The sequence below is a fragment of the Pogonomyrmex barbatus genome, unplaced genomic scaffold, assembly GCF_055798465.1.
Source record: "Pogonomyrmex barbatus isolate J1 unplaced genomic scaffold, ASM5579846v1 scaffold3, whole genome shotgun sequence".
Taxonomy (NCBI): Eukaryota; Metazoa; Arthropoda; class Insecta; order Hymenoptera; family Formicidae; genus Pogonomyrmex; species Pogonomyrmex barbatus.
In genome coordinates this window covers 4,649,812-4,662,373 of record NW_028297127.1, presented here as the reverse complement: position 1 = coordinate 4,662,373, position 12,562 = coordinate 4,649,812, and the positions used below count along the sequence as shown (strand labels likewise).

General features: G+C 29.6%; 1 protein-coding gene and 1 long non-coding RNA gene across 3 annotated transcripts in view; both read left to right on the top strand.

Annotated features, from left to right (window-relative positions):
* LOC105423313 (uncharacterized) overlaps positions 1 to 12,562 on the top strand; it is a 95,821-nt gene that overhangs the window by 22,173 nt on the left and 61,086 nt on the right. The gene's annotated exons all lie outside the window — the stretch shown is intronic.
* On the top strand, positions 8,344 to 12,505 carry LOC148935931 (uncharacterized). The gene is made up of 3 exons (XR_016139800.1): positions 8,344 to 11,874; positions 12,021 to 12,145; positions 12,379 to 12,505. It is a non-coding gene; the product is annotated as an uncharacterized LOC148935931 (long non-coding RNA).

Sequence of the window (12,562 nt, the reverse complement as noted above, 5' to 3'; positions counted from 1 at the left end):
AACTTATAATATTTTATGTACATGTATTTTTATTAAAATTATATCTTATAAAATATTTAAGAATCGGAACCAATTACATAAATAAATTTTCATAAGTAAACAAATTTCTTTCGAACGAATTAATATTACTTTTCATGTAAATTTTTAAAAATTTTATATTTAAAAGATTTATCAAAGATTACATTATTTATTTTGCTGTAATTTTATAAAATAAATATTTGTATAGTTTCTATTCGTTGTTATTCCGTTATATAATTTTGTTATAATATTTTTGTTAATTCATATACTAAAGGTAGGTATTCGTATAATACAGGTGTTGAAACTGTCGTTTTTTAACTCCAGTGGAAATTCAAAATTCACGAGTGTTAATCAATTCAGTTTTCGATATCGCTATAACGATGATGAACTTATATTACTTTCGCGAAAATGCAATTTACATTTCGCATCAATCTGTGATAGTTTCATCGAACGGCCATTTACCTGCGACAAAACAGAACACTCATTTCTCTGTAATTAGTTTCTGTCATGTCTAATATGAACGAATCATATTCAGATATCACTTATCGAAATATATAACATGTCAATGATCGATCAAAGATATATGTTTTATTTTTTAAGTATGTCGAATTAATTCCAATTCGATATTCACACAGTATTGCAATTATTATTTTCATTGAAATGATTGCTAAATTATATTTGTTTTTGTAAATGTTACAACAAATTTTTCTACTTTTATTATTATATATCTCTGTAGGAAACGAATTTCGAATAAATTTATGCAAATGAAATTACAATTTTACCTGCTTGTCGCGTCGCGTAAAAACGATTGAGCAATAAATATAATGGTATTTGGTAGAAATTATAATTTGCCCGTTGCATCGAGGAATCGTTGTTGAAATGTATCGCGTAACATTGATGGTTTAATGAATATGCGTTGAAATCGGAGAAAGTATATTTAATTGATCCATGTAACATGAGTATTACTATAATGATTTCATGCAAATATAGTAATATTTACACTATTGTTAACTAGTAAAATAATTTCAACAAATTCCTTTTCCAAATATTCTACAAATATTCAATATTAATGAAATTATTTGAAAAGAAAATGTAAATTATAAAGACGCCAATACTTCGTATATTACTTGTGTTTTAATTATCTTTAAATATAATATTTAAACATAATCACTATTTCATACATATTTATCCAAATTTGTGCAGTAATAACATTAATAACAGTCAACATTGTCGAATTTAATTCACAAACATTCAAATCAAGAGACTGTGATTATACTGAGTATAGTATAACTAAGTATAGTATAACAAGTGCTTTTGTAAGAGTTTTGTTTGTTTTGATTAGATGCAACGATATTTGTCCTCTGAACTGTTAGCTCTTAATTATTATGCATGACTTGATAATTATGGTGCACTGTATACTATTGTGGACATCATATCAAATAGCGAATATCAAATCGCTCGATACGAACATGGATGTGCTGCATACAGACTTAGTGTAAAATAACATGTTAATTGTAGTCATTACGTTGAAAGAATACGTATTATGACATTAATATATTTCCATCCACCAGCATAGCGTTATATGCTTTACATATTTGTATCATATTATTATAGATATGTCATTTGTAAAATATTTAAAACTCTCCTTACGAAGATAGCAAAATCTCTCCATTTTAAAACTAATAAGTTTAAATTGGAAATGTTTGGATTATAAAAGTTGTATTTTCGTCAAATAAATATATGATTAGATTTAATTACTTTTCTAAAATATTTCTTTAAAACAAAATATATATTTATTAAACTATATTGTAGGGGAATTCTTGAAGAATTTTGGTAGTAAAAGTGCATGATATATAGAATTGTTATCTAATACATCAAGAGATCTCTCATTTCTATTATATTCGAAAGTTTCAAAATAAGTATAAAATCTTTTTTCTTTTATTTGATCAAATGTATATCTGCCAAAATCTCTATATTAATTATCAGAAATTTTTATAAAATATTTCAATTTTGTAAGAGATTAGTAGTTTTCAAAGTTTTATAAAATTATTGACATATTGGATTAATTTTAAAATAAAATCTGCTATTAATTGGAATACTTATAAAGTTTTAATTATAATAACCGGAGAATTTGGAAAAAGCATGATTTCAAAAATTCATTAGAGCATTCAATATATTTTGAAACTAATGGAATTGATTACCATTGAAGCCTTTTTAGTCTTTATAATATTAAATTGGTTAACTCGTCGGAAGTTGTTTGAATTCGGAAATTTAATCAAGATGAGAAAATAATGACTTAGCTGGCAGCGATCCAAACAAAAGTATGTTTAGATAAAAGTATGTTCAGATTCTTCAGATTGATTTTAATTTAATTAATCATTGTTTTTAGAATTTATTCTGTAACAATAACAGGGAGACCAAAAATTCTTTTCGCAAAATTCAATGTTTTTTTTCCCAAACTAATTCATCAACAAAAATATTCTGAGATACTAAGTTTATAATTTTTCACGTTAAATATCTTAAAAATTAATTAAAAGTTTTTTAAAATCCAATTAAAATTAATTAAGCGATAAAATTTTGTAATCAATTTATGTTTTTCAAACTTATAATTTGTTAAAAATATTTATATAAATTAATTAAATAAATAATACAACAAATAAATGTTTTTAAATAATTTTACATGATAATCAAGAGAGAAGACAAAGAAAAAAATATTAATTTATATGTTTTATTCTATGTTATAGTAAAATGAATGTATTGTTTCATACTTACAACATCCATAAAAATTCATACTTTTACTGATTAATTCAACGAATAATAAATTTGGAACACTTCGGTAATATATGAATAGCAGTAATGGCAGATATGACTAATCCATCAGACAATTGCAATTCGTATTAGGTACGAAAAGTTGCAAATGCATTCATTGTTGCGACACTTTCCCCATACATAAATCATAACCACGCGGCTATTAATTACAATTATACCAGCGTATTAATCTATCATCTATTTTAATTATTTAAACGCATTAGTTATTTACATTTTATTGTTTAATAGTGGTTTGGCAAACAAACGTTGTAATTATAGTTATAATTGCGAAATAAATCAACGATGGTCTAATTGAACTCGAAATTGCGTATACTGTTATAAATTTGACGTAAGGAAATAATAATAAAGATCTGGCACGCTTAGATCTATACATGTCAGAATAAATAATGATGTAGGAGGCACTTTAGAATATCTTACACTAGTATGCATGCATTACTTCTCATCTATACTCCTCATCTATGCTAGCAAGTCGTTTTAAACATGGTCGGTTTATCGACCAACCAGTCGACCTATATCCACGGTATTATTGTTTGACGACTTCGCGTCTTGCCCATGGTCGAAAAATAGCGGTTGTAAGTCCGCGACTAAAGAATGGGAATCATGAATGTAATGCAAGATTAATGTCAATATACATTTTTTATTATACCAGTTTCAATTGTGCAATTTTAGAAAAAAGTTAAGACAAATTTGGTAAGTTAACTTCATTTCCAAGTATCTTGAAATTTGCAATTTCAAATGATATTACAAGATGTCTGATGAAGCATTGAATATAAGCTCGCGACAAGTTTTTAAATTAGTGACAGCAATTTCTATGTACAAGCGCAACATGACATAAATATCGAAGACAGATAATTTTACTCCGATGGCAGTATTTTTATATAAATAAATGTTGTGATAAATAAATGTCAAAATCGTAATAATATGCATATTATTATATATTATTAAAATCTACATACGTTGTAACTAAAATAGCATCGATTTTTTTTATAAATATAAAAGTAATAATATATTAACATTTACATATATGTAAAACTATTTTTTAATAAAATAATAATAATTGCAGAATATCAGAACACACTGCATTATCAACTTCCATTTCAAGTTTCATTGATATCCTCTTTATAAATGTATTTAAATATTATCTGAATTTGTATGTACTTTCATATTAATTAAAGGTTATCAATTATAAATTATAATTAGCCCAATGCATGTTATTTATCGATATAGAATAACTATGCGTGATATATATATATATATATATATATATATATATATATATATATATATATGGATTTTGTAATACATATTTTAAGTTATTTTAATATATGACTTTTATGAATGCTGCAGTCATGTATTCGACACATGTATAGAATATTTGTGAAAAACTGTGAAAAAAAGTGAGTAAATCATTTACTCACTCTGTCTGTTCTCTTAAATATACGAGTGTAACATGCCATTGGATTAAAATCTGAATAATAAATTTATGGTGCTTGAAATAATTTGGGGAACTCTAGCCCCATATTATTCAATGCGCAGAATGTGCTTGAATTATACGGCAAAATATGTAGAAATCACGCGATTATTCGTTTACTAGAGCGTCCTGCGCGAACATAGTGATAAATGAGATTCCACCAAATTGCAATATTTCGCACTAAAAGAAAAAAAAATCTAACAATAAGAATAATCTTCAAAAATCATAATACATCTTCTTTCTTGACTCTTACCGCAGCAAAGAATGGAATGATGTATAATAAATTGCAGTCACGATTGGAGATAAGAAAGATATGTATTCCTACTTCTCGCGAATTTTATAAATCCTTACCTGACGAACGATTAGCTTGTGTCAACAAGGCAATCGTCCTTGTCAGTCGAAGAGATCGTAACAAGCGTGTGCTTGTAACAAGCACAATCCGCCGCCGATATGCCGTGTTCGATATATCGATCTTCGTTCGGCAAGAGTTCAGCTATCTTTCTGAGCAAGGCTCTTGACGTCAAGCACACTCATTCCAAGAACCTGAGTTACATTCGATATATGATGTGAACGTCGTCGTTGATCAAAGGGCAAATCGAGCGGTCAGTAAGCGTATGATCATAAATCATGCGAGATACCTATGTGACTCTGTAATGCAATTTAGCTTCAACCGCGCTACCGTGATTGAAACTAATAATTCAGAGTTCATAAACTTACGCGACATACACTATAATCTGCTTGTAAATTATAAATTATTTCGGACTGTTTTATTTTGTTCGGCAAATAGGACAGAATATATTAATCTCTTTATCCCGGAAATTTGAACCTGGCACATTTTTGGTGACAAATATTTAGCAATTTTCGTCCCACAATATTAAATATCTTGAAACATATACAAACATGTAATCAAATTGTTTAATTGTACATAAATGTACGTGTTACATTTCCGCCGAAATCACTAAAAGCTAACTAAATTTATTACTTTATATATATATATATATATACATAGCAAAGGTTAACTCATCACTATATAATTTAATAAATCAATCTTGAAATTACAAATACATTAAATAAATTTAAAATATTTATAACTTTGTTTGGGTATTTGAGAAAATTGCGGTTAAATTCTTATGCGTGATGTTGGGAACGCAATATAAAAGTTTGAGAATAGATAGTTCGTTGTGATAAAGAAATATTCGAATCACGTTTGGCCACTCAAAGGCGCACAGGATTGATTTAGCTCTAGATTCGTATCTAGAATCTATGAGAATATTAGAAATTTCACAAAAGCGAGCGAAAAGAAATTTTAAATATCAGAAACTTATCCATCTTAAAATATAAGAAATATGAAAAACTTATTAAGATTTAATTACAATAAAATACAATAATTCTATTTAAAGAATTGTATTAACCAACACATTTGTCATTAGTTTGTGTAATAAAATACACACACACACACACACACACACACACACACACACACACACACATACACACACACACACACACACACACACACAATGTTGTAAATAAAATAATACAAGAAAATGAAAATATGATTGATTAAAAAGAATACATTTTATAAGTAGATATTTTTCAAAAAAATACATCTTTTTTAAAGCTTAAAAATCAAGAAAGTTACGTTTATACGATGCAAAGCGATATCTATACGGTGTCTCGAATCTTAAAACAGTTCTGTTGTTCTTGCGTGCACGTAAATGTGCGAAGCGCGGTTTGCACACGAGCACGCGAATTGTCGTGCGAATATTCGATTTCGCGCGTTTGGCCGGCAGCAATTTTCAGATGCCGCGATAACGAACTCAACTATTCGCGGTTGCAACGGGGCGAGGAAATCTCGGTTTAGCGCCTATGTGTGTCTTCGGATCGATCGCCGGCTTTGATCATTTATATCGCCGCTTGTAATACTCATCGCATATAGCCGTGCAAATTTGACTTGGATCCTTGTGTGTCTTATGGCAAAAAGCGTTCGCGCGCGCGCGCGCGCGAGAGAGAGAGAGAGAGAGAGAGAGAGAGAGAAAGAGAGAGAGAGCGTGATGGTTACAAATCAAGTCGATAAATTAAGGGATTTCACCAGATGCGGTTCTACGAGCAACGTTCGATCATCCTTGATTCCTGGCGCTTCGCGACGTCGGATGATGGATGTTGAAAACTCGGAGGCTTTTCCAAATGTTCGCGAGATATTATTGCCAGTTGTGTCTTATAGATTGTGTCTTAAGAGCAATAATGAAAGTATGATGCGTTGTTTTTAACGTAACAAAGTACACAATGTTATCTCCATTGAAATTCTAATTAAAATTCTAATTGGAATTGAAACAAATGTAATTCTAATGAATTCGTTTTTTGAATATGCAGTAAGATAACTTAGACTAGTCTTAAACTCTGAAGAGGGTACCTTAAACTTTCGCAATTCTTATCGTCTTATCAAAGGTTTTACATTTCCGCATTTATAATCTATATTTATAACTTATAATTAATAACAGCCTTTCTCTTCTCTTCTTCTTTCGTTCATCCTTTTGTTGAAATAAATCTCATGAAATTATTTGATCCTTAAAAGTTAGTCTTTATGTTATGAAACATGATCTTTATGTTTATTCATAACAATGGACTCGCGACAATTAATGCAAGTTGCATTCAGCTTGGTCTGCAACATGAATGAAATTATTAATTCGTTAAATTTTATGAGAAAAAGCTTTTCATATAACGCATCTTATCGATTAATGAAAATAAACAACGCAGTCATAGTTTACTGAATGGAAAATAATGCGGTAAAATATGGAAAATATGGAAAATAACGTAAGAGAAAGAAAAAAGAACGCGAGAGACACCTGAATGAATGGAAAGATAACGCTTGTCATTGTTTCGCGTGTGTACAACTGTTCTTCTATTGTTGACTTAATGAAATATATTTTTATTATTTCAATAAGCAAAAGATAGGGTTAATTTCTTTATCGCGACGACTAGCCGACGGATCATCCTTATCTTATCAGATTGACAAACACTTTTACGAAGGCAAGTAAGAAAGGTAAAGGGGAAGAAAAAAGGCCATGCTAATGCTCAAATCGCCGAGCAAATTGCAGGCATCAAAGTAGGCTAACTTACAAAACGTTATGTAGAATACTATGCAAAGTTACATCACTTCGTGTCGCGGACGCGCGCGTTCACTGCTCGTCCCGTGCGTGCTTTCTCTCTCGCCGGTCTTTCGTGCGGTTTTTACCATGCAAAAAACGTTTCCTCCGGTTTCGAAAGTCCGGGCCGACTTGAAGCCGTCGGTCATATATGTCGTTACGGCGTTATTGAGACTCCGGTATTTTTGCCAGATTTATCTTTCCGCGCTGCCGCCACGCCAGCGTCGTGTAAAAAGCGCGTCACCGTCGGAAACTGGAAAGGTCGCTTTTTCGACAGTAACGCTCCCGGCAATATTTTATGATTCGTAATGGTTGTAACAGTAACGATATCGGAGCTATATAATAAATTCATAATGCGGGTCGGCCTTCTATATGTTGTATGAATAAACACAAACACGTGTGTACACGTACGTGCATACGTATCGTACGGATCGATAATAAAAAATTTAAGGGACCGATGGATATTTTAAGACCCGACTTGCAGGAATCGCGCTTCGCGTTTTGAGAAGTAAGGATATTGATCCCGCACTAATTTTAGGAATCAAGAAGTTCGAGCAGCAAATCATTTAAGTGAGGTCATTCTTTTATAGACAGAAATCTATGATTTGGCACGTTTCAATAGAAAACTGAAATGATTAATTGCATATTTGCACAAACAGAAAATGTTTAATATTAAATACATATCTAATGAATATAAACAATTTTTTATATATGTATAATGTTCAATAATATATATATATATATATATATATATATATATATATATATATGCAAAAACATAATATTGTAATATATATAGTTGTAATATAAAATATATATGTAACATATAGATTCAAAAGAATTTATAAATGAGTATAACAGATATTTTCTTCTCAAGTTTCAGGTTCAATTATTAATTGCTGTTATAAATTTCCACAGATGCAATTAAATTTTTATATTTAATTAAATTGGATCGATTTCAAGAGCTTAAAAGGAACAGAGCAAAGCTTAAAGGTCTCGATCTCCGATAAGAGACGACTCGGGAATATGATCTTCTAATAATCTCAATTCTCCGGAGATTTCATGGAAATAATTTCTCATGTCGCGACTGTTAAATGATTTAATTCGTAGCAAAGCATGGATTAATGCTCCACCATGTGGATAATGTAAGCTTATTTCGTACCGTGGATTATCACACAATATCCTATTTGGTGTAATTTTAAAATGTGATTCACGTTCATAGAAGTTATTAACAGCTAATAGGAATATGGCATATAACATATGACAGGCTTTATGAAATTAAGTGAATTTTTTAATTTAAATCTGACTTTGTAACTAATGTTTTTGTAATGTGAATTTATTAATATATATTTTATTCGCAACTTTTACTTAGAAAAATTCAAACTATAATAAGACATAGAAGCGAGTTGAGAACTTCCTTTAACTGTTACTTTTTTCATTGCATTTCTCACTCCATCCTTATGTTTTATTCGTTTGATTTTATATTCACATATCCTCGCGAGTCGACCCGAGGGACAGAAATGCTTCAACTTGAAAGAAAAAGAAATTGTACTTGTCGGACTTTATCGGTTTGCATTTTTATGTTCCGATTTGAACCATGTGATGCTGATATCTTTTCTCTCATTCAAAAATGCAAAGATTTTTTATCTTTTCTCTCATTCAAAAATCTTTGCATTTTTGAATGTTGTTTCTGTATTCTTTTCAATCTATATTGTAAACGCTATATTCAAATTGTTTTACATTTGTATGTATGGATTGTGCAAAATAAATTAAATATAAAAATAAAGATACTTATATGCAATGAAACACACAAAATATTCAAACCATTTCGATAAATTTTATTATGTACATATCTCTTTTATACATATATACATACGTGTACTTCTGTATTATTATATACATGCGACTTCGATTTAAAAAATTGTATCATGAGGTTCGACTAGTAACTATTTGTTCTTTTCTTTCCGCTTCCTCTTTATTACGGAACTTGGCAAGATTACATTTCCGAAACTTGGAAATCAACGTACTACTAAATGAAGCACGTCGACTATATTTAGAAATAAACTTAAATAAGAAATCCTAGAAAAAGAAACGTGAGGATAATAATAATACAGGAGTTATATGACAACCAAAAATATCTGATAATTTTTTCTATAATCAATTAAGAGATACAATCTGACGTATATTACGACGAATAAGAATGTGATTTTTCGTAACGCGAGCTTTCACAGGTTAAGATCGATTACAGTGGACTGAAGAAGTTGACATTCTCGAGAAAGCTTGAGAAGCAATCAGTTTTTTGCTTTCTCGGATATCTTAATGTGCATTCGAAACGTTCCCATAATGTTTTCTAGTATTGTAAAGAAAAAAAAGTAAAAACTCAATTTCGACATTACACACTTCGACAAAAATAAAAACACGCGTTAAATAATTTTATATAAAATTCTGTAAAGCATTTAACATCAATCCACATTAAAAGCAATAAAACGATTGCTTTGAAATTACTTTTCCGAAAGTTTATTTTAACAATTTCTGTTTTAATCTAAAAATGGTTGTTTTCATATTTCTATTTACGATATATCTTATTTTAGCATAAAGTTTTATCTTTGATTTTCTAATTTTCATGTGAGTTGTGCGTTTTCTAGTTCTCAAACTTTTCTGTGTTCTCCGGTTTAGTACGCTTGCCTTGTCTATCGATTCGTATCTCAACGACTCAAAGAAGTTGTGGTTGTCATTGTGCTCGGGGATAAGGAAATAGCTTTTCAAGCCAATATCTTTCGATATGTAGGTGCATATTCTATTTTCTACATGCCCGCAGTATCGCCCCATATATATCTCTTTTTCATCTACAAATTTACCTTTACCCATTTCCACGCGATGTTCTTGCAATTGCCTTTTATATGCAATTCAAACAAATTGTCGCTTTTATCTTTTCCCTTTCGTCCTTTCGACAAAATAATAGTAATTTATTTGTGCCGCTGCAAATAAATAGATATGACAAAGAAATTATGAAGTAAACGTAGATATTTCGAACAAATATTTTATTATATCATTTTAATTTCCTCAGAAAAGAAAAAAATTGTACAAAATAGTTCAATTATTGTTATTATATTGTAGTTGAAAAGTAAAATATCTGATATGTATTTTAATAGATTTCTCTTTTTTTAAAATAATAATTACACTAATGTGTGTATGTGTAATGAGTGTGAAAAATTTGATTCAATAATTACACAAAATATGATATTTTTTTTATTAAATTCTGTCAAAACATTTTACCTTAAATAATTAAGTCTTAATAATTAATCACCCAAATAAGAGAATAATTCTTTTATTAAAATAAAGTCTTATAAAATTAAATAAAAATTAAGATTTTTCTAATAATTCGCCATTCTGAAGATTCAGACCAAAATATTTATTTTTCGTCATTAAGTTATCAATTACAAAGACTATTGACTATTGACTCTTGATATTTCTATTAAGAAGGTACTTATTGCAAATTGCATGAAGGACTTATAAACAAAAGCAAGTAAGCTTAACCGAGATTACTTTCTAAAGACTAATTAAACTTTCTTCTTGATGGAAATCCTATTATATTTCGAAAAGAAAAAGACATTATTTTATTACACGTATCTCCGTTTGTTATGATAAAGAAAAGGACAACATATGGGAAAGAAGATTCTGGTTAGAATATATGAGCGTATATCTCGCGCGAAGTTGTACAAAGCAAGGATAACCACAGAGAAAGATTCATTTAAACGTTTTTGTTGCCACTCCATTCATTCTTTTTCACTCTTTGCCGTCTCAGATAACGACCATTCCTGTTTCTTCGGTCCGTTTATTGATCTGCCCTTTCTTCGTTATGCGGAGGATGTAATACCGTTTTAAAGACCGTTTTAAAGACCGCTTTAAAAGGCTGAAATAACTCGTCAGTGAATCTCTTCATAAACAGATATCATTTTCGTCTCGCTTGTTACGCCAACCGACTATTGCTTTGAATATTTAATATGTTCCAGTTAGATTTATATATTTTTCTCTTCTCTTAATCTATTTTCATTAAATCAACTTTTTTCAACGTTTTATGACAAAACATATGACTACTTCCTGTCCTAATTCCGAGATAAATGGCCGCTATTCCAACTTCTGTATTTATTTCTTATCGTTGTTTCCGCACTAAGATCCCTTACTAGTATTGATCCAACGAGAAAACGTCGTCCATTGTAAGCCAATTTCAGGGGGAGATTAAAGTCAGAAGGAATCTAAACTTACTTTACGAAGTCAAAGCGAGACTTTAATGTACGAATAGAAGGAAGAGAATCGACACAGGAGCAACTTTTGCCAAAGTTTTTGTACTTCAAATCTTCTGGTTCCCGCATCGTATCTACACACGAACTTATATTACAATACTTCGCCGTAAAAATCATAATTTTTTATCTTAATTTTAAATATATTTAAAATAATCCATCTCATATGTTTTGAATAAAATCGAGATAATTTTGTACTTTAATATAGTTTTGATGAATAGCTACTGAAATATTAATCAACTTCATCGTTTTTAGATAGAAGATGCATAAATGGAACAATCATATTTCAGATTTTTAATGAGAATCTATGTTAATGGATATTACTGACTTCGATAAAGCCATCGATACATTTATAATAACTTTTTGAAGAGATTACAAAGGTAATAAACATGGGTAATTAAAGCCAAATAATATTAAACACGAGATGCCAATTTCAATAAATTGCCGATTTCCATATTTAATATCATTTAATTAAATACTAGTAAAATGAACATGTGTAAGCTGTCATTGTTACGTTTTAGAGTTGTTAAGATATACGAGGAGTTGCTTTTTGCACCGCCATTGAATAGAATGTTCTTTTAGCAATTTACTTTTTTCTTTTTCTTTAACGTAGGAGTCCTCTAAATTCACAGCGCTGTCGGGAAAGCAATAAGATTCCACGCTACCGCAGTGGCATGCCATTCCCAGCAATAAAGAACGAACTTCTAGGAAAAAGTCTTGCTATACTTTCCTTATATTCGCTAACACTATTGTCTTATATATATATATATATATATATATATATATATATATATATA